At 38.1% G+C, this 25,093-nt stretch overlaps 1 long non-coding RNA gene across 1 annotated transcript in view; it reads right to left on the bottom strand.

Moving 5' to 3' along the window:
• Positions 1-25,093, bottom strand: part of LOC141373834 (uncharacterized) — a 124,853-nt gene that overhangs the window by 4,463 nt on the left and 95,297 nt on the right. The window contains exon 2 of the long non-coding RNA XR_012380172.1: positions 4,510-4,699. This is a non-coding gene — a long non-coding RNA (uncharacterized lncRNA). The remainder of the gene's footprint in view (positions 1-4,509; positions 4,700-25,093) is intronic.

Below are 25,093 nucleotides of genomic sequence, written 5' to 3'. Positions count from 1 at the left end.
TGCCAAGACAGCTGGTCTCTCACCACCGTCCACCTAAACTCCCTGCTTTCTTTCTTAACCTCCATGCCACCCTCATCCTTCCCACCCAAATCCCAATTCCTTCTTTTTACTGCAGCTGGGATGTCATCTAAAAATCCTGAATCTAAGCAGTTCAATTTCCCTGCTTAAAACATTCCTATCATCCCCACTGTACAAAAAATAACATATAGAATCTGTAACATGACCACAGGACCTTGGTGGTCCTGACCTATCACCCCTCTGCCATCTTTCCTCATGCTCTTTTTCGTTAGATGATTGGGACTCTCTCTTCTCCTGGTTTCTTAAACTAGATCCACTTTTCCCAGCCTCCACTTAGAATGCATTTTGCATTCATTCTTTTCCTGACTAGCTCCTGGCATAGGTCAAAGCTTAAATAAAAGCCTACTTTGACCAATCCTCCCATCCTAATTTTGTCCCCTGTGTCATTCCTTTTCATAGCCTTTAGTCTTTTATTTCATGGCACGTACCACAATTTGTAATTACACACGCAACTTTTGTGTTAAAGTTTGAAGCATCACGGAAATACAGACCATATATGTTTGATTCATCACTGTGTACCTGAGCCTAGCAGCACCTGACACCTAAGGTGTTCAGTACATAGATTCACAATGCATGAAATGGGGGAATTTCAACTACTTCTTTGTGTGCTATACTATAATACAGATTCAAGCTTTGATAATCTCTATCACCAAATTTAGTGATTCATTTGGTTGGTTACTTGTAAGCATATACAGAGAAGGGCAGGGTCACATCCCTCAAGCACAGAAGAAAAATTTTCCATTTGTGACAGCTTAAGCCTCACATGGATGACATTTTGACCTACAAAAAGGCCTTACCCTTGAGATATAGAACATATGGAAGTAGTGGGAAATATAAGGAAATCAAAACAATAGTACAGTGTTTACTGAGTGTAATGTGCCAGGCTTTCTGCCACACCTTTTACAGGCATTCTTTATGATCTCACAGCTATCCTGAATTTAGGTATTATTGTCCCCATTTACAAATTAGAAAAGTAAACTCTGAGAGATTATTTGCCCATAACCTCAGAGCTAGTTGGCAGAAGAAATTGATGGAGCAAGGTCTTTTTAAAAATCCACATTTTGCCCAATGTAACCTCTGTGAAATTAGAAAACCAGCATGGAGTTTACATTTCTATAGATATTTCCCCCTTCGGTTGAAAGGACATTTAGCAATTCTCATCTTATTTTTCACAAGAACCATAAATACATTTTGAATAATTAAAAAATACAATTCACAAATAAACACTTTCTGATTCCAAAGTTTTGGCTGGAGAAACTCCTGCGTAAGAAGTTTACACTTCTTAATATGATTTATTAAAAAATCAAAATTAAGGTAAGTATATAAATAATATGTATCTCTGACCCAAATGATAAAAAATAGCCTTTGACCCATATACTTGGGACATGCATGTGGCTCCCTGGTATGTGCTAGCGAGTCTGTGGGCTGGGAGAGCAAACATTTAAGCATGACTAAGAGCAATAATGGCTCCCTTAGAAATCCTAAATGCACTAGCATGCACTAAAACCATAAATATTCAAGGAGTTGCAGCACTGGAAAAGAGAGAAACCCACCTTGACCTGGTATGAAGCAGATGTACTGAGAGCTTTGAAACTTCTTCAGACTAGGACATTTTAAGAATCCTGGAAAGGAGAGAGTCTGCAAAAAACCAGGAGACCTGCCAGGTAATCCTGACTTGGGGACTACAATTAAATTCCTTTCTTTACGAGTCTTAAACCAAAGTTTTAAATACTATAGACTATTTTACAGAGAAATGCTGCATTCCTGTTAGAAGGAAAGGTCTTCCTATAAGAATTAAGAGAAAGAGAACTACTATATGAAGGAATTGTATGTTTTATTTATTCCATATAACTCTCTGAAGGTGGAATTATTTCTCACTTGCAAATGAGGAAGCTGTCGTCTAGATAATTTAATTAATTAACCCATAATCACACAACTTGTAACAGGGCTGGGATTTGAACATAGACTTCTTGACTTCAGACACCTCTTCCTCTGGTAGTCAACTGTTGAGCATGGCTAAAGGAAGATTGGTGGATTTATCATCTAATGGGGAAAACTACAGATTCACAAGATTCTGCAGTTAAAAGGTAATGTCATTTCAGCACTATGTCGTATTTATCTTTGCATCTCTTACAGTGCTGAATGCCTTATAGGTACTCAATGTGTTGTTAGGATGATGCAAGGATGGATGGAGTGAAGGATGGATGGATGGAGGGAGGGAGGGAGTGAAGGATGGATGGATGAATTCCCTTATTCCTGGGGTATTCTGATTGCCTATCTTTTCCATATTGAGAGACAATTTCCCAGAGGACAGCAGGCAGTAGCCAATAGTGTAATATTGTAGCTGTTTCTGTCCTGTGAAGAAAAGGAACGTCTCACCACTTAATTTAAAAAGGTGAGCTACACCTGCAGCTGCTATAGTACAGTGAATGTAGAGGGTTCTGCACCTCTTTATGTTAAGGTGTTCCCACCTCCCTTTCTGGTCTCACTCCCTTTTGCAAAGTCCTACACCTAACATTAGTCCTGGGAAGCAAGTTTTCTTCTCTCTTTAACTCAGTGCCACAGGTTTAATTCTTGCCAAAGCCAACCCCAAGGTGCCCAACCAATTCTGAAGGTATCTAAAGTGGGCTTCATGTAAGTATCACCATTGAGGCTAAAGAACCTTCAATGAGATTCAGCCAGTATTATTATTTCCTAGTCTTGCCATTGTCTAACACAGAGTGGGTACAAGCAATGGGGAAAAGAAACAGCAACTGAAGCCATCGCTGGAAGACCTCCATCTTCATACTGGCCTCAGCTCCCTTGTCTTGGGAACAGGCTGGCAGCACCATGCTCGCATGTGCATATGTCCTCTCTCTCTCTGAATTCCACATCTCATCATCATCCTTATTTCTCCCAGAAGACTTTGTTTCCTTGCTTGGTATTTATGTTTGGCCTCTGTAGACTAGATTATTCTCTCTTGGCCAAGGAGAGTCTTATTTCACAGTCTTTTCCAGAAGGGAGATTTTAATTCTGCTCAGGAAGTGCTTGAGAATGGTAGTAAATCTCATCTCTGAGTCTTTTTTTCTCAAAAGGTTCCAAGTCATCAATTTGAGATGGTGTAATTAGTCATTCTTCTTAGTTACTTGATATTCACAAGCAATATTGTAAGTTCATCAAATGGCAAAGCCTGTGGGTCAGGAGACATGAAAACTAATCATACCCTCTAAATAGTTCCAGCATCCCAGCTACATTTTCCTGCTGGCTTTGGAGCAGGAGGAGCATGTGGCCATAGCCAGAGTTGGCAAAATGGTGGCAGTGGTCAAGAACTGTTTCACCATCACATTCAGGGAAGGAACATGTTAACAAGAGGCAACCCTTATCCCAAGGCTGCCTTTGCCTTAAGGAATACAGGTGGGAGACAATCTTTGAATAGGTAAATCATTTGTCTAATTCTAGGTGTAGGTAGAGGATGGGATGTCTTGTGGAAAACTGAGGGGAATTCACCTCAGGAAATGAGAAGATTATTTAAAGTAGAAAATTACAATAAAATTGTGTGTGTGTGTGTGTGTGTGTGTGTGAGAGAGAGAGAGAGAGAGAGAGAGAGAAACTCTAAATCCCCATTAATAATAAATACTCTTCAGAGCACCAAACATGATCTTTCTAACCTTAAAGTCAGAAGGAAGCTATCTCCTGATTTATTCCAAATAGCCAATTAGCAGATAAATCTTTTTTTCTAGGTCACCCCCTTGGTAGAACAACTGATGTTGGCCCTGTCATCAGTGAAGAGTGGCCCCCAAAAGAGATCCAAGTCCTAACTCCTATACCTATAAATGTGACCATATTTGGAAATAGGATTTTGCAGACATAATTAAGGATCTTGAGATCACCTAGATTTAGGGAGGGCCCCACACCCAATGACTGGTATCCTTATAAGAGAAAGGAAAGGGGGATTCAACACACAGACATGGGTAAGAAGAACTGTGAAGATGGAGGCAGTCAATGGAATTAGGCCAGAAGTCAAGGAACACCAAGAGTGACCAGTAGCCACCAGAACTTAGAGGAGAGGCATGGAATGGATACTTCCTCAGTGCCTCCAGAAAGAACTGACCTTGATAACACTTTTATTTTGGACTTCTGGCCTCTAGAATTGTGAGAGAATAAATGTCTGTTGTTTTAAGCCCCCCAGCTTTGTGTTAATTTGTGGTAGTAGCCCCAGGAAACCAATACAGGCCCCAAGCCTCAGGTCTGAGCATAGAAGTGAATAGGAAATGACGTACAGAAAATACTACTTTGAACTACAGCAGGAACCTGTTTTACCAGGATTTATACAATACTTGAACATGAATAATTTTTATATTAGACAGAAGGATATGTCTAAATTCTAGCAATCTGATCTGAAAACTTAATGACATTGAAGCAAGAGACCAGTGAAAAGACTTATGCTCATACCTTTGGTTGAATTCAGGATGCCTGAGTAGGCCCATTAGAGTTTCATATTCAGGAAAGCCCCATGAGCTTCATGAGGAGAGTGGTTGGATCCATGTTACTGGTAGCCATCCTGCAGGGTGAATACTTCGAGCAGGTGAAGACTGGGGCTGCTTCTTCTCCTCTAGGACTATATCCTGGCTGGGGAAGGTATCTGCATCAGAAGAGGAGGAGGGAGTGATGGGGAACAGACTTAGCCTGCAAAGGGAGACAGTGTTGGAATGCAGCCTAGTTTTGCACCTTCTACCTTATTTTCTGGCCCTTCCTCTTATAGCAGGTAGTTAGAGAGGGTGCAGCAGTAGACTGAAATATGTCAAATCATTGATTCAGCACTAGTGGAAAAGAGGCTGTGAGTATATGGTGCTGTTGGAGACTGATGGGCAGTGGGAGGAGGGTGGTTACCTTGGGGCTTGATGGCTACTGGAGCAGAACAAGAAGTAGCCATCCCCCAATGTGTAAGTATCGTGAGGGATGGCAGCGGTGGCCATTTTGGACATTATTTCAGCAACAGAGTGACATCCATGTCTAGAAGGAATATAACAACAGTGACCAGGAAAAAGCAAGGGCAAGAACCATGGTACAAGCCACTTTAGAAAACCCTATGGAACCCTCAGCTAAAAGAGAGGATTTGAGAGTTGAGGTTGTAGGTGCTTTTAGCTAATGGAGACTGGAGCAAAAGGCCACAGTGAGCTCTCACCTCACACCCGTTAGGATGGCTACTATCAAAAAACAAACAAATAAAAGCAACCCCCCAAAACAAAATAACAACTGTTGGTGAGGATATGGAAAAATTGGAACCCTTGTGCACTATTGATGAGATGTAACGGTTCAGCCATTGTGGAAAACAGCATAGCACTTGCTCAAAAAATTAAGAATAGAATTACCACATGATCCAACAATTCTACTTTTGGGTCTATACCCCAAAGAACTGAAAGCAGGGTCTTAAAGAGATATTTGTACACCTATGTTTATAACAGCATTATTCACAATGGCCAAAAGGTGGAAGCAACCCAAGTGTCCATTGATAAATATGAATGGATAAACAAAATGTGCTACATACATACCATGAAATATTATTAAGCCATAAAAAGGAAGGAAATTCTGACGTGTATTATAACATGGATAAAGCTTGAAGACATTTTGCTAAGTGAGATAAGCTAGTCACAAAAAGACAAATATTGTATGGTTCTAGTCATGTGAGGTACATAGAATGGTCAAATTCAGAGACAGAAAGCAGAATAGTGCTTGCCAGGACCTGGGGAGTATGTGAAATGAGGAATTAATTAATTAATGGGTAGAGTCCGTTTTACAAGATGAAGAGTTCTGGGGATGGATGGTGATGACAGGTGCACAACGGTATAAATGTACTTAATATCACTGAACTGTATGTTTAAAATTGTTAACAGTAAATTTTATGTTGTCTGTATTTTACCGTGAATAAAACAAAACAAAACAAAAGCCATGACTTCCTTCCCACTTCTACCCTGAACACCTGCACACACACTCTATCACCTTATGCCCACATTCATGCATGTGAGCCTAGGATGACCTGCAGAAACATAGTACACATTCCATGCTGCTGAGCAAAGCCTGAAGATATCTGCTCCAATATGACTAAGTCTATAAAATAAATTGTCCTTTAATGTTTAGAGCCTGATATGTATCATAAGCCATCTGGCTGGAAAATAAAAAAACCTGGAACTCAACTTGACTCCCTGTCTCCTTTGTATCTAGCACCCCTTGGCCAGGTCTTGTTCATTTTGCCTCCATGATATGTTTTAGATCTAGCCCTTCCTCTCTACTCAGGAGTCTAGTTCAAGTCTTCCAGTTGGATTTAACAACAGCCTCCTTACTCACCTCCTTGCCTCCAGTATCACTCCTTCTAGACTCATCTTCCCCAGGGCTGCCAGAGGGATCCTGCAAAAAAGCAAGTCTGAGCATGTCCCAGCTCTGAGAACCTTCTAGCAGTTGTCAGCTGGCTCCAGAATGTGCACTCCGTGGCTTGAATGTTTGAAAGGATCCCCCCACCAGCCCCATTCTTGGGATGAGTCTGACTGTCTAGCCTCACCTTCTGCCAATTCCCAACTCCTGATATATCTTCCAAATGTTGCCTACTAGCATATTAATACTCATCTTCTGAACATGCTGTCTCATGTCTATGATTTTTCACATGCTTTCCCTGCATCGTAAAATGCCCTTCTGACTTGCCAACCTGACAAACTCTAGTGAGCTTTCCAAACTCAGCTAAGACTGACACTTCTCTTATCTCTCCATCTCACCTCCATCCCACTCTGAATAAATTTAACCTCTCCTCCCTCACCACTACCTCCCTCATTTAAACATTATTCTATAAGCATGTCACATGGCTTGAGAATTTGTACCTTTTTATATGCTTCACTTTCCTATAGAACTGAGGTTTCTTGGGGCACCTGGGTGGCTCAGTCAGTTAAGAGTCTGCCTTCAGCTCAGGTCATGATCACAGGGTCCTGGGATCGAGTCCCTTGTCAGGCTCTCTGCTCAGTGGGGAGCCTGCTTCTCCTCTCCCTCTGTCTGCCATTCCCCCCCCCCTTGTGCTCACTCTCTCTCCCCCTGCCATCAAATAAATAAATAAATAAATCTTAAAAAAAAAGAACTGAAGTTTCTTAAGAGTACTGCATACCTAGCACGTGATAAATGTTTGCTAAATGAAATCTGTTAAAGAGTTTAGCCCATTAAAATGGTCATAATGATAAGACTTCTGACTATAATTATAAAATTAGATCACAATTTTATTAAAATTAAGTGACCATAAATATCACCACTTTATTAAAATTAAGTGACCATAATTATAAAATTTCTGTCAATCAAGGAATTTTTTACATTTTCAAGGAACTCCAGGCCCCATCTGGTCCTGTTTCTCAGCCAGTTATATCAGAATGTCAGGATTTGGGGCCTGGACATCAGTATTTTTTAAAGCTTTCTAACTGGAAGAAAGGACTTCAAAACCCCTGGTAGCCAAGTTTAAAAAATTCTGATCTTATCTATTCACCTATGAGTGGATAGTAACTTCCTATATCCATTCCAGGAAGACAGACGTTTCATTTTTTTTAATCTCTGGGGACACAATGCTAGACCCTCCCTTATCCTATAAAATAGCGTCCCTCTTTAAAATAAATAAATAAAACCAGGAGTTAAAGAAACTTGTGGCTCTCAGAATTTATTTTTCAAATACAAGATTGCTTTTATAATTTTAAAACAGTTCTGAAGTCCTTTTCTGAGCATCTGATCTTTAATCCCCTGTTTGGCATGGTTTTCTTAATTTGGTATCTGTTTGAAAAATAGTTTCAACATTACTATTTCCTAAGAAGTGTGTGGTCATGACAGAATGAGCTGGCTAGCAGAGTTTATTTTTAGCCTAGTGATTCTCATCCAAGATCCATAGCGAGCGGTAACACTCAACTTCTTTTTCCTGACCTGACACTTTCTATGCTTGTGGGCAAATCATCCTTTTCAGGGAACATCCCACCTCCAAAACTTTTGCTGGGCTACAAATATTTCTTAGCTCCCAAGCCAAAGTGAAGCTTTTAACACCCCTAAATACAAAACTTTGAGAGGTCCTTTCAGCATTGTTGTGTTCTGCCTTATGAACAAGGGCATCTGTGTAGGAAGCCATCTGGAAGGAACGATGATTATGAGGATCACTTGGGAATGTTCTGAATCTGGAAAATTGCATCTAAATCCTAAGTTCTGTCATTAATTTAAGAAAACACCACCTTTTTCCTACAAACTTAAATCACTTTTATTTAAAATCTCAGGCCCAAAATGGAATTCATCTGTCTTTTACTATCATCTAAAAACCACATGCCTGGAACAGAGCAGAAGCACAGGGGACTGTCTGACTTCTCATTTGCCCCAGGTGCACCGTCACCAATTCCTGCATGATCTTTCTCACATCCATCCTTCCCTCCATTTCTCCACTGTTGTCCTCATTGCCCCCAGATGTTATCTTCATTTCTCTACTGCTTTCTTCCCTTCAGCCATAACCAGGACTCACCCTCCTAGCTAGGAAACAAGCCTAGCTAGCTCTCTTCCTTGCTTTCTCTGCTGCTATGACAAATTACCACAAACTTAGCAAATTAAAATCATACACCATTATTCTCTTATGGTTCTGGGGGGTCAGAAGTCCAAAATGACTCTGATGAGGCTAAAATTAAGGTGTGGCTAGGGCTGCATTCCTTCTGGAAGCTCCACAGAGAATCCATCTCCTTTTGTCTTCCAGCTTCTGGAGGCTGCCAGCATTCCTTGGCTCATTGTCCCTTCTTCCTTCTTCAAACATAGCTCATCGTTTCCATCTTCTTCTGCCTTCAACTCTCCTGTCTCCCTCTTATAAAGGCCCTTGTGACTACACCGTGCACATCCAGATCATCAAGTATAACCTCCACATCTTAAAATTCTCAGCTTACTTACATCAGCAAAGTCCTTTTTGAGATATAAAGCAATATATTCACATATTTTAGAGATTAGAATGTAAATGCCTTCAGAAGAAGGAACATTATTCGGTCTACTACATGTACTGAAGATTTCTAGCCAAGAACCATTCTGATCACTTCTTCTTTTCACTGCTAAAACATACTAAGTTGAATTGTAGCCCCCACCCCTGCCAAATTCATGTCCACTTACAACCTCAGAATTTGACCTTTATTGAAAATAGGGTCTTTGCAGACGTAATCAGTTAAGATAAGATGAAATCATACTGGATCAGAGTGGGCCCTAAATCCAACATGACTGATATCCTTATAAAAAGAGAAGATTTGGACACAGAGACACAGGGAAGACTCCATGTGACAGCAGAGGTAGAAACAGGAGTGATGAAGCTACAAACCAGGAAATGCTGAGGATTACTGGCAACCACCAGAAACTAGAAAGAGCCAAAATGGGACTCTTTTCTAGAAGCTTCAGAAGAAGCATGGCCCTCCCAACAGCTTGATTTCAGACTTTTGGTCTCCAGAACTGGGGGAGAATAAGTTTCTATTGTTTCAAGCCTCCAGTTTGTGATACTTTATTATAGCAGCTCCAAGCAACTAATACAGATGTGTTGCAGAAGAGGTACCCTATTTTGTTCATGTGCCAGCTTTTACTGGGAGATAGTCTGACATGGTAGCTGACCAACCCCTAAATGCTTCCTTTGTTCCATTTATAATGTACAAGGATCTTTGTAGATTATTGGCTCTGTGCCTGGGGCTTCTTCATTTGAAGACCTCAGACTGTCTTCTAGCACATAGGAAGTCAAGAGTGTCTAGGTCAGGGGTCAGCAAACAGTTTCTGTAAAGGGACAGATAGTAAATATTTTAGGCTTTGTGGACCAAAAAGCAAAATCAAGAATGTTATATGGATACTTATATAAAGAGAAAGAAATGAATTTCCACACATTTTTACTAACAAATTTAAAACACAATAATAACTTGGTACATTTTTTTTAGATAAATCTATAATGTAATTTTTTGTATAGGTCTGTAATGAGAAGAAAAAAATTCCTTTTGGGGGGATAAGATTTCATTTAATTGGGGCTCAAATATAATTGGCACATCATCGTTGCTAATGCTCATCTGTTAACACTGATCTGTAATGAGATTTTACCTCACTGAGGATTTCAATTCAAAAATGAATATTGCATCTTTGAAAATGTCTTCTCACACAGAAAAGTTCTACCAAATACTGATAACAGTTCATGAGCATATAATTTTAATTGAGCATACTGACTGCTTGAAAGGCATTTATAGAGTTCTATTAAATTTTTCTGTTGATATTTGTCTTTTAGCATATCATTACTTTGCAGATTAATCACTTCCAACGAAAGGTAAGATGTAAACTCCTCAATTGCTCAGTTAAATGGATTTTGAAATATGGAAAGTTTCTTTACACTTGCATTCTGGTCCAAAAACTGCTGCTGGAGCCAGTCTGAACTCAGAAAACATACCCACTGCAAATTTGCACGGAAATGGAGATCTCACTTCTTGTTTTATCTTTTGACACCACTGTAAGTGTATAAGGCAGGCTGAGACTCAAACAATGTTAATTGTCAAAATGACAACAGCAGTGTAAGTTTTTCATATAAGTGTTGTTTGGCTTTGTGATTTTAGTTTGGATTCATTAAAAAACATCAAGAATGCAGCAAAAACTAATTTTTAGAGCCACTCAGTGTTCAGTAGTATTGGCTGAAGGCAGTGCTTCTCATTTCAAGAAATTTCAATCTTAGCCCCGAGCTCAAAAAATTGCAGTAAAACTTTACCACTGCCATTGAACTGCTATTTGGCACAAGTCAGGGTATTCAGTTTCTTTTTCTGGCAAAAACTTATGGATCCAACTATAGTTACATCCATGAGAGCAAATGAGTTCACCAATGGAGCTACTGGATGGAGCTACACATGATAGATTCAAGTATTTTCTGCAAAGTACCTGCTAATGAATAACACAATAAATAACCACAGGCTTTGAACACTTTACATTCATTACATTTCACTGAGAGGCTAAAAGTCTCAACAAGTTTATTTTCTCTGGACACATTTCCTTGGCTGCTGCAATCAATCATAATTTAGTTAACTCACCATTTTAAAACAGCTTTCCTTGCTTGGCTAACAAGTGGGCCACTCAGAAATGTTCTTTGGTAGCAGGCTCATTTTCATTTTTTTTTTTTTAAGATTGTATTTATTTATTTGACAGAGAGAGAGCACAAACAGGGAGAGGGGCAGGCAGAGAGAAGAGGAGAAGTAGGCTCCCCGCTGAGCAGGGAGCCCAATATGGGGCTCGATCCCAGGTCCCAGGATCATGACCTGAGCTGAAGGCAGACACCCAACCCACTGAACCACCCAAGTACCCCTCATTGTTTTATTTTTGTGAAGAAATCCTACTGTGATGAGAAACTGTTTAAGTTTTTCTAATTTTTCTAACCATTGCTTTCCTGCGAGCTAGGGATATTGTGATGATTAATCTGGTTGACATATATTGTATTCTTTTAGCATAACTATGCCATTGCACAATATGCAGAATGCTTTGCCACCTAATTCTATAACAAAATCATGCACACTCCATTGTGTCTTAAAAGCATGATTCAAAGTCCACTTTTCCTTTCTTGTTTTGACTTAATGGATATTTACTGTAAATGTAAATGAATAAATGAGGGGAAGAGAAAGAAGGAAAGGAGGAAAAGAAGGAAGAAAGGAAGAAACAAACAAAAGAAGGAAGGTCGGTGGGAGGAAGGGAGGAAGGGCAAAAGGAAGGGATTTCATCATATGACATTTAAAATGCTGGGGAGTTATAACTGCCCCACTGCAATTTGTAGGGTGCCAAGCACTAGTCCAAAGTGATGAGAGTGCCATACAGAGTCTCACAGGGCTACTACTCAATTCTGCCATTATAGCTCGAGAGCATATAGACAATATGTAAACAAATGAGTATGGCTAGGTTCCAATAAAACATTATTTGTGGACAGTGAAATTTGAATTTCATATAACTTTCATGTATCATGAAATATTCTTTTTTTAATTTCCCAATTATTTATAAATATAAAAGTCACTCTCAGCCTGTCGACCATATAAAAGCAGATGGTATGCCAGATGTGGCTGGTGGGTTATAGTTTGTTGTTCTTAGGTCATTTCCAAAGTTCATCCAGCTCAATATCATAAGATGCCCTTGAGAGAGCAGTCATTGTTGTCACTTCCTTTGCACAGGGCACCTGTATACTACTGTTTACTTGAATATTTCAAAGAAAGGGCTATGAAATTTGTTTTAAAACTGAACTGGGTTTTTTACCATTTTGTCTATTTTTTTAACTTTTGCTGAATTTATTCTTTATTTTATTTCTGTTTGCTAATTGTTTACTTTTTTTTTTTAAAGTGACAGCACAGATTTGGAAGCCATTGTGCAATACATTACCTGGGATCCACACAAAGGAGGTTTCCTTTTTGACCTATTTCATGTCCCATAGTATATATCCCATGACAGTCCCATGACAGTCCCAGAAGGTTCCCGGTCCCAACATGCAAAGAATTTGAAAGTCATCACTCCCATCCTCACAACAAGATAAAAACTGAACAGACTGAAAAATCAGTGACTTCCTAGATCCATCAGAAAATTGGGGTCACATGGCAAAGTGCCACCCTAACACTAGAGAGACAGGAGAATACAGAGAACCAAGGTTGAGATCAGGTTACTGGGAGCAGAAGCCATTAGAGCTAGTAACTGGTAGGAATATTTAAACCATAATTGATGTATTCCTGGAGGCTGAGTGTGGACTAATTTCAGACTTAAAAACCCTAGGGGCTCAGTTTTAGGAAACTTCCACACTTTCATGGGTTTTATCTCAAGAAGTCCATCATGCTCTCAAGATAAAAAATGGGAGAAAAAAGTTCTCTTATCTATCTTTCTGGTACTGGAGGGAAAAAGTAAACATTTTTGAACTACACCCAGATTTTCTCCATAACAAAGACCAACCCTAAAGGGAAATTATCAGAGGCTTAGCCAGCCTGGTGAGAGGGCAATTAAGACAACTCCAGTCCCCTCTAGCCTTCCTCTCTCCTATAAGAGGAGAAAAAAGGCTAAGAAATGGTTTAGAAGGTCAAAACCTAGAGACTCAAACCACTAAAAAAAAAATTGAGATTTAATATAAAATTATAAAGTTTTCCTGCTGTCTTACCACCACATCAACTGGGCTCTAATATAATAAAAGTAGATTACAATTGAGAGAAGCACAAGACATAAATTCTGTTTATGAAGAAAGTCTTAGGGAAACCCAAAGACAATAAACTGGGGTGGGGGTGGGCAGCGAGTAGGGAAACAAAGAAACTTAAGCCTCTGGAACCTATAGCTACAGAAAACATTTAAACACAGCCAGGCTAACTCATTCCTCATCAATCTAATAGATAACCTTTCATTTGAAGTAATAAAAGCAGCAATATATTGGGTGATTATAGCATGTGGATAAGTGAAAAGATGACATCATATTATTAGATTAGAAGGGATGGGAGGGAGGAATTGGGAACACTCCGTTATAAGGTACCTGCACTACCTGTGAAGTAGTATAGTGTTTGAAAGTGGACTTTGATTAGTTGTAAATGTGTAATGCAAACAAAAGGGAAACTATTACAACTATTTTTAAAATGGAAGTATAATCAAGATGCTAAGAGAAAGAAGAAAATGGAATAATATAAACTGCTCAATTAAAATCAGAGAAGACAGAAAAAAGGGGAAGATTAAAAAGAAGCAAAGTATAAATGCAGTAAATAGAAAAAAGTTACAAACATGATAGATATTAATCCAACTATATCAATAATCACATCAAATGTGAATGGTCTAAATACACAAATTAAAAATCAGAGATTGTCAGAGGAGATACAAAAACAAGATCCAACTACATATTGTCTACAAGAAACTCACTTAAAATATAAAGCTAGATTAAAGGTAAAAGGATGAAGAAAGATATACCATGCTAACACTAATCAAAAGAAAGCTGGAATAATTATATTAATTTCAGACAAAGCAGACTTCAGAACAAAGAAACTCATAGAGTAAAGAAGGTCATTATATAATGATAAAGGGGTCAGTTCTCCAAGAAGGCATAACAATCCCTAACTTATCTATACCCAACAAAAGAGCCTCAAAATACTTGATGGAAAAACTCCTAGAACTTCAAGGAGAAAGAGAAAAATCCATTATTATAGTTGGAAACTTCAACACCCTTCTGTCAGTGATTGGCAGATCCAGAAGGATATATTTAAGGATACAGGTGAACTAAACAACAGCATCAATTAACCAGGTCCAACCGATGTGTATAGAATATTTCATCCAACAATAGTTGAAAAAACTTGTTTCTCAAGTTCACACAGAACATTCACCAAGACAGACCACATTCTGTGCCATAAAACATGCCTTAGCAAATTTAGAAGAACAGAAACCACACAAAATATGCTCTCAGGCCACACTGGAATTAAACTGGAAATCAATAACTGAAAGATAGCTGGAAAAATACCCAAATATTTGGAGATTAAACAACATACTCCTAAATAAGACATAGGTCAAAGAAGGAATTTAAAAGTATTTTGGACTTGACCTCAGCTGTAGCAACTTCTTACTAGACACATTTCTGGAGGCAAGGGAAACAAAAGCAAAATTGAACTCTTGGGACTTCACCAAGATAAAAGTTAACAAGAAGTTATCTTCCTAACAGTGAAGGAAACATTCAACAAAACAAAAAGGCAACCTGCGAAATGGGAGAAGATATTTGCAAATGACATGATGGATAAAGGGCTAGTATCCAGAATCTATAAAGAACTTATCAAACTCAACACCCAAAAAAAATAAATAATCCCGTTAAGACATGGACAGAAGACATGAACAGACATTTCTCCAAAAAAGGCACAGAAATGGCAAACAAACACATGAAAAGGTGCTCAACATCACTCAGCATCAGGCAAATACAAATCAAAACCACAATGAGATACCGCCTCACACCTGTCAGAATGGCTAAAATTAACAACACAAAAAACAACAGATGTTGGTGAGGATGCAGAGAAAGGGGAACAGTCTTATACTATTGGTGGGAATGCAAGCTGGTGCAGACACTGTGGAAAACAGTATGGAGGTTCCTCAAAAAGTTAAAAATAGTACTACCCTATGACCCAGCAATTGCACTACTAGGTATTTATCCAAAGGATACAAAAATACTGATTCAAATGGGCACATGCACCCCAATATTTATAGCAGCAATGTCCACAATAGCCAAACTATGGAAAGAGCCCAGATGTCCATCTACAGATGAATGGATAAAGAAGATATGGAATATCTTCTGGATATTCCACAATGGAATATTACTCAGCCATCAGAAAGAATGAAATCTTGCCATTTGCAATGACGTGGCTGGAACTAGAGGGTATTATGCTAAGCAAAATAAGTCAGTCAGAGAAAGACAAATACCAGATGATTTCACTCATATGTGGAATTTAAGAAACGAAACAGATGAACATAGGGGAAGGGAAGGAAAAATAAGATAAAAAACAGAGAGGGAGACAAACCATAAGAGATTCTTGACTACAGAGAACAAACTGAAGGTTGATGGAAAGGGTGGGCAGGGGATGCGCTAAATGGGTGATGGGTATTAAGGAGGGCACTTGTTGTGATGAGCACTGGGTATTACATGTAAGTGATGAATCACTAAATTCTACTCCTGAAACTAATACTGCACTATATATTAACTAACTTGAATTTAAATAAAATTTTGGAAGAAAAAAAGTAGCTTGAACTAAATGAAAATGAAAATACAACCTATTAAAATGTGTGGGAGGCAGTGAAATCTTAAAGTGAAACTTGCAGCATTGAATGCATATATTAGAAAAGAAGAAAGATCTTAAATGAGTAGCCTAAACTTCCACCTTAGGAAACTAGAGAAAGAGGTACAATGAAGGCTGAAGCAAACAGAAGAAAAGAAATAATAAAAAATTAGAACAGGTATCAAAAAAATAAAAGACAGGAAATTATTAAAGAAAATCAACAGAGGCCCCGAGTTGGGCTCCCTGCTCAGTGAAGAGTCTGCTTCTTCCTCTCCCTCTCCCTCTGCCCTTCCCCCCGCCCACTTGTGTGCACTCTCTCTCTCAAATAAATAAAATCTTTAAAAAAAAGAGAAAATCAATAGAGAAGTCAAAAGCTGGTTCTTTGAAAAGATCAATAATATTAATAAACCCCTAGCCAACCTATCCAAAAAAAAAAAAAGGCACAAATTGCTAATATCAGAAATGAGAGAGGGGTAACCACTACTAATTCCATGAACATCAAAAGGATAATAAAAATTGTTATGAACAACCCTATGCCCCCAAATTTCATAACTTAGATGAAATATATCAATTCTTTAAAAGACACAAACTACTAAAACACATACAAGGAAAAATAGATTAATTAGATAGGCCTATATATATTAAATAAATATAATCAAGAATAACCTTCCAAAAAAAAATATCAGGTCTGGATGGTTTCACTAATGAATTCTACCAAACATTTAAAGGAAAAATGATGCTAATCCTCTATAATCTCTTCCTGAAAATAAAAGCAGAGGGAATACTTCCTAACTCATTCTAGGAGGCCAGCATTCATAAAACAACATAAAGATATTATAAGAAAGGAAAACTGGAGACCAGTATCTTTCATTTACATAGATGCAAAATCCCCAATAAAATGTTAGCAAATCAAATCCAACAATGTATAAAAAGAATTATATACCCATAACCAAGAGAGACTTAGTGCAAGTATGCACGACTGCTTCAATATCCAAAAATCAATTAGTGTAATCCATCACAACAGGCTAAAGAAGGAAAATCATATAATCTTAACAACAGATGCAAAGAAAGCATTTGGCAAAACCTAACACTCACTGATAAAAAATAAAAAAATCCTCTCAGCAAACTAGGAATACAGGGAGACTTAATCAACTTGATAAAGACATCTATTTAAACACACACACAGCCTAAGCCTAGCATCATAAATTTTTCACCATCTTTAATGGTGAAAAATGGGATGCTTTCTGAAATCATACTGTAGCTATTATGAAGAGGTCAGCTAGGTGGAAGACACCCGGAAAGATCACCTTTCCTATAATACCTTCCTGGGCTTACTTACCAAACAAAAAACACCTGTTGGTTCTACCTTTTTGTATACTACCATTTCTTAAGAGTAGGATCAATAGCCCCTCAGTAAATAAGTCCCTACCCTCATCCCTCAAGTCATTTCTTTGGATTCTCCAAGCAATGATCCCTTCTTTATTATTATTATTATTATTATTATTAATTTTTATTTATTTATGAAAGAGAGAGAACAAGTGAGGGGAGGGTCAGAGGGAGAGGGACAGGGAGACTCCCCACTGAGCAGGGAGCCCGATGCGGGGCTCGATCCCAGGACGCTGGGACTATGACCTGAGCTGAAGGCAGATGCTTAACCGACTGAGTCACCCAGGCGTCCCAGTGATAACTTCTTAAATAATCTTTTTACTTTCCTGTGATATTATGCACCCACTCCTCCCAAACCTTAAGCCCTCTTCACCAACTTCTCCATTTAATTTATGCTCATTCCCAAGAATCTTATTTTGTTCCTTCTCTACATAAAAACATAATCTACCTGATTTTTTAATAAAAACAACTCAAAAGCAGGATACATGCTCATCCTTCCCTGTCCCTGCATCCCAGTGCAGCATTTTAGAGCTTGTATTAATGATGAAGATGATAATGTTGTCGCACACATAGAACTGTTCTGTTGAATTTTCCTGGTTCTGCTGCAACAATGTTGATCAATTAACAGTTGGTGATCCCATCTTTAACTGGGAGTAAGTATTCCCAATATAATAAATCTCATAAGACTGAATGGTACATTCCTATTGTCAGAGGGAGGTCATGCGCCCCCTCAGAGTTTACTCAGAGTTAATAATGAGTTACTCATAGCCAAAATATTCCCTGCAAATGGCATTTCTGTCTTTATACTCTGTTGCTTTTTTTCCTGCTTTTTATATTCTGATGCTTTTCTTTGCAACTCCAGAAGGGCATAATGGACGATGCTACAAATCTTAAGTTTTTAGTCATCTGTTTGGATGTGAGTTTCAAAACCATGGCTGTCTAGACAGTAAAAACTGGCTGGCTGCAGGGCGTTTCCAATTTCCATAAATGCAAATTAATAGAAAGAGAAAGCTAAGGAAACAAGCCTGAAAGCATGATGTTGGTGGAATCCCAAAGATGGGCCATCAGCTAGTTGAGAGTCAGCAGGAACAAATTAGCTCTAGATGGTTCATATACAGAAGCTTCTTAAATATAGTTTCCATATAGACTCCACATAATAATAAACAAATGGCAAGAGAAGTAAAACAGAACCACAGCAATGAAAGCAGTCTGTGCAGTAGAGAAGACACCCAAAGAGATAATGTATGGTTGTACCATTTGTACATTTACAGCCTTGGGGGTTACCATTCACACTGTAGTCCATATAAATCATGCCTCCTAGAACTGTGCAGTGCACAACCTGTGCAACTATAAGCAACAACCTGAAAATATTCTGATGCTAGTATTTAATAGCAAATGCACGGCAATAAAAGGCAAAAATTTATGTCCAAAGTTATAAGCTTTATAAATTGGATTTATTTAAAAGACAAAAATCAAATTGGACTTCATCAATATTGAAACTTTTGCTTTGTAAAAGACACTGTTAAAAGAACAAAAAGACAAGCTACAGACTGGGAGAAAATATTTGCAAATCATGTATCCAGCAAAGGTCCCATATCCAGAATATCATATATTAAAGTACATGAAAATATGCTCAACATCATTAGGCTTTAGGGAAATGCAAATTAAAACCACAATGAGATACCACTATACACCTACTAAAATAATTACTTTGTAAGACAATACCAAATACTTGCAAGGATGCAGAGCAGCTGCAACTCTGTGCTGCCGGTGGGAACGCAAAATGTCACATCCACCTTGGAAAATAGTTTGGTAGTTTCTTATAAAGTTAAACATACACATCATATGACCCATTAATTCCACACCTAGCTATTTACTCTAAAGATGTGAAAACTTATATTTACACAAAAACGTGCACACAAATGTTTACAGCAGTTCTACTCATAACCGCCAAAATGGAATAACTCAAATGTCCTTCAGGAGATGAATAGTTACACGAACCCTAGTATATCCATACAATGAAATACTAAGAAATTGATGTATTGTAAAAGGCATTCCGTTGAATGAAAGAAACCAGTCTCAGAAAGCTAACTACAACAAGGTTCCATTTGTATTACATTATAGATGGAGGTGGGTGGATGTCAGGGCTTAGGGTGGGGAAGGGGTTGACTACAACATGAGGGAATTCTGGGAGGTGACAGAACTGTTCTACAGTATGATTGGGGTGGTGTCTACGTGACTCTATACATTCGTTAAAACTCAAAGCACTATACACCAAAAAGAAAGTTATTTTTATAGAATATTAATTAAACAATAAAAAGCATTTTTTTAAAAATCCCAAAGCTGTCCTCATCTCTCCATTTCCTGACCCCCACATTAATCCCTGTCATTTTCAGTTCTCCCGGCCAACTGCAATGACTCCTTACCAGATTTCCTCCCAATTACAATCTTCAAGTCTGTTTTCTAATTAATTATGAAATTAACTGTTGTACAAAAATTATAAAGAAAAAAAATCAGTCACAGATCTAAATAGCCATGCCCCCTTTAGACTAAGCATGTACACCACTCCCTATGGTATCTCTGAAACTGAGACCCAATGTGAAATTAAAATAAACATCCGAAGTAATATGGGCTTGTAGTATGTTACACACTTATCCCATAGTTCAACAAAAGCACAGAAAACTTGATTGTAGTGCTGGAAAGAGTTTTTTTCTTATACCCACCCAAATGAAATGTGCTTCATTTCTGTGTCTCCTGCTCTAACCACTATGTCCATTGCCTCTAGCAGGTGCTAACCTAATCTAATTGAATTGAATTTCTAGCTGGTTCAACTCAGTAGCTTCTTTATCCTGTTGCCACGTCATGTGGATGTGGAGCAAAAGTCAGTGAAAGAATTAACACCCCAGGCCTGGCATGACAATACTACCCCTGGCAAAGAGTAACACCTCCCAGAGATAAAGCAACTATTAAACAATGAATTGTCTATTTCGGAAACATGAGCCAGAGGAAAGAAATAATAGAACTTCCCAAAGAGATGCTAAAAAAAAAAAAAAAAAAAGGGCACCGGAGTTAAAAAGTGAAAAAAAGTAAAACAAAAGAATTTCATCTCAATGTTATTGCAGGTGTTTCTGGTTTCACTAGATGAACCTGAGGCAAATGATTTCAAAACGAAAGAAAAAAAGTTTTTAAATATGCATCGGTATAATTTAGCAGGTAATCAGAGCTGCAGAAAACTAGCTTTTTGTGGGACTAATTAGTATACAATAGCTACTCAGAGGAAACTCACTTATTGCTAATAACTGATGCTCAGGTGGTGCTGTTCATTCTATCACCCAAAACTAATTAAGGGTCTTAAAAAGGAGGAGGGAACCCACACGGGGAAACAAAGATGACTGAACAGATGGGGTGGCTCAAGGGCTCAGTGAAACAGGAAGCCTTCACAGCAAAGTGAACAATTAGCCCGAAAAGGCAGGCAGTTCAGGCCGCCAGGCCCCCTGGCCTGAGAGCTGGGACTATAAGGAGTAAAGAGATGAACTGACAGCTACCGACCACTTCCTCTGCGCCAGGTGCATGACCTGATAGGAGCCTCCCAATCGCCCCTGTGGGCAGAAGAAAGAACTGAGACCATAGGAGGCTTTGTAATCTGCTCAAGGTCACACAAGTTAGGGAGATGGCCTTTAAACACAGGCACTCTGACTCCTTAGTCTATGACCTTCACCGTCACATGCTACATATCAGGTATGCAAAACCAAGCTTTGGTAACCCTTTTACCATCTTTGATAACCAGTTTCACAAGTACAAGTCTTGGCATCTGTTCAGAAAATTTCTACTTGCAACCCTCTCTTTCAGAATTTACTTGTTTTCAGAACTCTGGACTTTGAGCTGGGATAATATGCAAAATAAATTTAAAAATAAGTAACTGGTTAACATATTAGTATGTTATCCCTTGATCTTAGCAATGTATTTACAACTCTCAGAACTATAATGTTATAACAAAACACATAGCTCTAGTTTCACACATGGAGGCCAAACCTTGGAGGAGAAATTTTGGGGCCAGCACACGATTTTCTTTAGTCATTCATCCACACCCCATAAAAGCCAGAAAATAGAAGAGAACTTCCCAATGGATGCTTAAAAAATGTACTGGAATTAAAAATCGGAACAAAAGTAATTTTTTTGACTGTGTCAGGTTTGCTTACTAGTAAGTTTCCTTTAGGTTGCAAGAAACATAGATCCACTCAAGTTGTGTTAAGTAATGGGGGTTTTTTGTAAGGGTAGATGCAGAAGTAGAGAGTATAGGATTCTCAACTTCTGGACTAAACCACATGGAAAAAGAGGAACCACAACACAGTCAGGCTTTTTATATTTATATAAATATACATAAATTATATGTAAATATTAATGTAAAAATATGTTATATGTACAAATGTTTTATTATATATATAATAAAATAAAAAACATGATGTATATAATATAAATATATATATACTAATTAAAGGTCTATTCAGCAAATAGTGCTGGAAAACTGAATGCCCACACAGAAACAAAAATTAATCTCAACATTATTTCAAATCATACACAAAAATTCATTGAAAATGTATCATAGGGGCGCCTGGGTGGCTCAGTCATTAAGCATCTGCCTTTGGCTCAGGTCGCGTGATCCCAGGGTCCTGGGATTGAGCCCCGCATCAGGCTCTCTGCTCAATGGGAAGCCTGCTTCTCCATCTCCCACAACCCCCCACTGTCTCTCTCTGTCAAATAAACAAATAAAATCTTTTTTAAAAAAGGAAAAGAAAAGAAAATGTATCATAGACTGAAACCTAAAAGCTAAAACTATAAAATTTCTACATAAAAACATTCTACAGAAAATTTCTACAGTAAATAATTGTGACTTTGGGACAAGCAAAGACTTCCTAGATAAGACACAAAAAACATAAACCATATTCGTTGGTTGTGACAAATGAACTGTATTGACATTAATATAGGGCAAGTGCGTTGGGGTGTATGAGAACTCTTTGTGTTATTTTCACAATTTCTTTTATAAATCTAAAACTATTCAAACTAAGAAGTTTATTACAAAAAAGCATGAACCATAAAATTAAAAATAGCTAAGTTGATAAACTAAAAACTTGTGCTCGTTAAAAAGACACTATTAGGAAACTGAAAAGACAAGCTATAAACTGGGAAAACTATTTGCAAATCACATATCTGACAAAGGAATTATATATAGCATATATAAAGAACTCTCAAAACTCAGTAAAAAATCAACCACAATTTTAAGAGACTTAAATAGACATTTCACTAGAGAAAATGCATGGATAGCTTATAAGCACATGGCAAGATATTTGGCATTAACTACTAGGAAAATGAGATACCATTACACACCTACTAGAATGGCTAAAATTTTAAAATAGACAATTCCATGAGTGTAGAGGATGCAAAGCAATTGGAACTCTCATTGCTGGTAGGAATGCAAAAGGGTACAGACACTCTTTAAAAGAGATTAGCAATTTCTTAAACTTACACTCACCATATGACCCAGTAATTTTCCCATGGTGTCTACCCAAGAGATATAAAAATATTATGTCCTCTACTCACTGGTTCACAATTCCCAGGAACTGGAAACAATCCAAATGTCTGTGGACCAGTGAATGAACAAATGTCTATACAATGTAATGGTGTTCTACAATAAATGAAGTGAAGGGGCACCTGGGTGGCTCAGTCAGTTAAGTGACCGACTCTTGATTTCAGCTCAGGCCATGATCTCAGGGTTGTGAGATCAAGCCCCACATGGGGCTCCGCACTGGGCATGCGTGGAGCCTCCTTAAGATTCTCTCCCACTCCCTCTGCCCCCCCCTAAAAATAAAAGGGGGGGAATAAAATACTGATGCATACAACACAGATGAATCTCAGAGATGAAGGAAGCCAGATGCAATGAGCAACATGATTCCATTTATCTGACACTCTGGAAAACGCAAAACTATAGTTTGCCAAGGACTGAGAATAGAGGAAGAGTATTAACTACAAAGGACAAAAGGAAACTTTTTGGGGTGGTAGAGTCTTTATCTTGATTGTGGGGTTATTAAATGACTGTACACATTTGTCCAAACTAATCAAAGTACATACCTGAACAGGGAAGATCATATTGTATGTAAATCATACCTCAGACGATTTTGGTTAAAAGAAAACTGGGAATATATCTCTTATATTACTTTACATACTTTATATACTTCTCTTTTTAATTTAACATCAGAGCACTAAACATGGCTTTAATGACTACATAAAATTTCACTGTGTGGGTATATTGTAACATAATTATTTCCCACTACTGGATGTCGTTCATTTCCAATTTTCTTTTTTTTTTAATATTTTATTTACTTATTTGACAGAGAGAGATACAGCAAGGGAGGGAACACAAGCAGGGGGAGTGGGAGAGGGAGAAGCAGGCTTCCCGCTGAGCAGGGAGCCTGAGGCGGAGCTCCGTCCCAGGACCGTGGGTTCATGCCCTGAGCCAGAGGTAGACATTTAACAACTGAGCCACCCAGGTGCCCCTGTTCCTTTCCAATTTTCTTATGTATATTCTTACATGAAATCTCTGTACACCAGTTTAGTCTTTAATCTCTGATCATTGCATCAGAACAAAATTCCAGATGTGAAATTACTGAGCTAAAGGATGTGCAGTAGATTAAGGTTCTGAATATTTATTGTCAATTTGCTCTCCAAAAAAGGTGGAAAACAGCTTACATGCCCGTCATGATAAAAGTGGGTCTATAATGGAAGTCTTAAATACATCTTTCTAAAAAAAATATGAAGCAATCATACAAGAAAGATTTACTCTGCATATCTGAGGGACGCAGCACCATGTCAGATCTAGAACATCAAACTAAAACATCAGAAGAAGGTCTATGGGGTAGTGAGAAAATGAACAAATCTACAGAAAAGAGGATCTTCTGTGGAATTTCCAGGAACCCTTTATAAGCAAGATTTTCTCAAATGATTTTTTTCTCAAGAAGAGAGATTAGTTTTTCCATTTATATTATTTTGTATAATAAAGAACAGTTAGCAAAATAATTCATTGGAATCTTTTTTTTTTCTTAATATTTATTTGAGAGAGAGAGTGCACGGGGGTGGGGCGGAGCAGCAGAGGGAGAGGGAGAAGTAGGCTCCCAACACAGGGCTCGATCCCAGGACCCTGAGGTCGTGACCTGAGCCAAAGGCAGATGCTTAACTGACTGAGCCACCCAGGCGCTCTACTGGAATCCTAATTACACTCCCATTTTCAAGAACAATCATGTATTTTAACCAAGATATCTCTCTCCTTTTACCCATCAGTGCTACTCAGTCAGAATGTTTGAATTTTGATAATCATCTTTCACCATAACAAATACCGTATTCCACAATAGAATCCTAGCCTCACAATATTTGTTCCATGTGCTGGTCCCTATCTTCAAAGCATAGTTTATGCTAATAGATGACTCCTTTATATTAGAAACAGAAAAACCATATGCATTAATTTCTAGCAATGTCCCTATTCAGACGTTAGTTCTGCCATTACTAAGATAAACATTGCTTCCCAGACATTTTAACTAAAAAGTGATCAAAACAGAAGACCTAAACCTGGACAACGTTAAGTTCAGTTTCAAAATGTCCCCATGGTGAATGAATCACATTTCTGAACCTCGGCCATCTGATCCTGGAATCCCTATCATCATTTTCCATCACTGACTTGAAAGATGAACCATGTCTGTCTGAATAATTCCATCGGAAACCCTCTTCTCTCAATGATTCATGCAGATGGGAATTTTGATTATACAGAATTCATGTAAAACTTGAACCTGTGTCATGAAATTCTGGAATAGAAA

Source organism: Callorhinus ursinus, unplaced genomic scaffold (genome assembly GCF_003265705.2).
Source record: "Callorhinus ursinus isolate GAN/ISIS: 27379988/994484 unplaced genomic scaffold, GSC_fseal_2.0 scaffold12, whole genome shotgun sequence".
Taxonomy (NCBI): domain Eukaryota; kingdom Metazoa; phylum Chordata; class Mammalia; order Carnivora; family Otariidae; genus Callorhinus; species Callorhinus ursinus.
The sequence above is the reverse complement of the archived record's forward strand: the minus strand, read 5'-3'. Positions and strand labels throughout refer to the sequence as shown.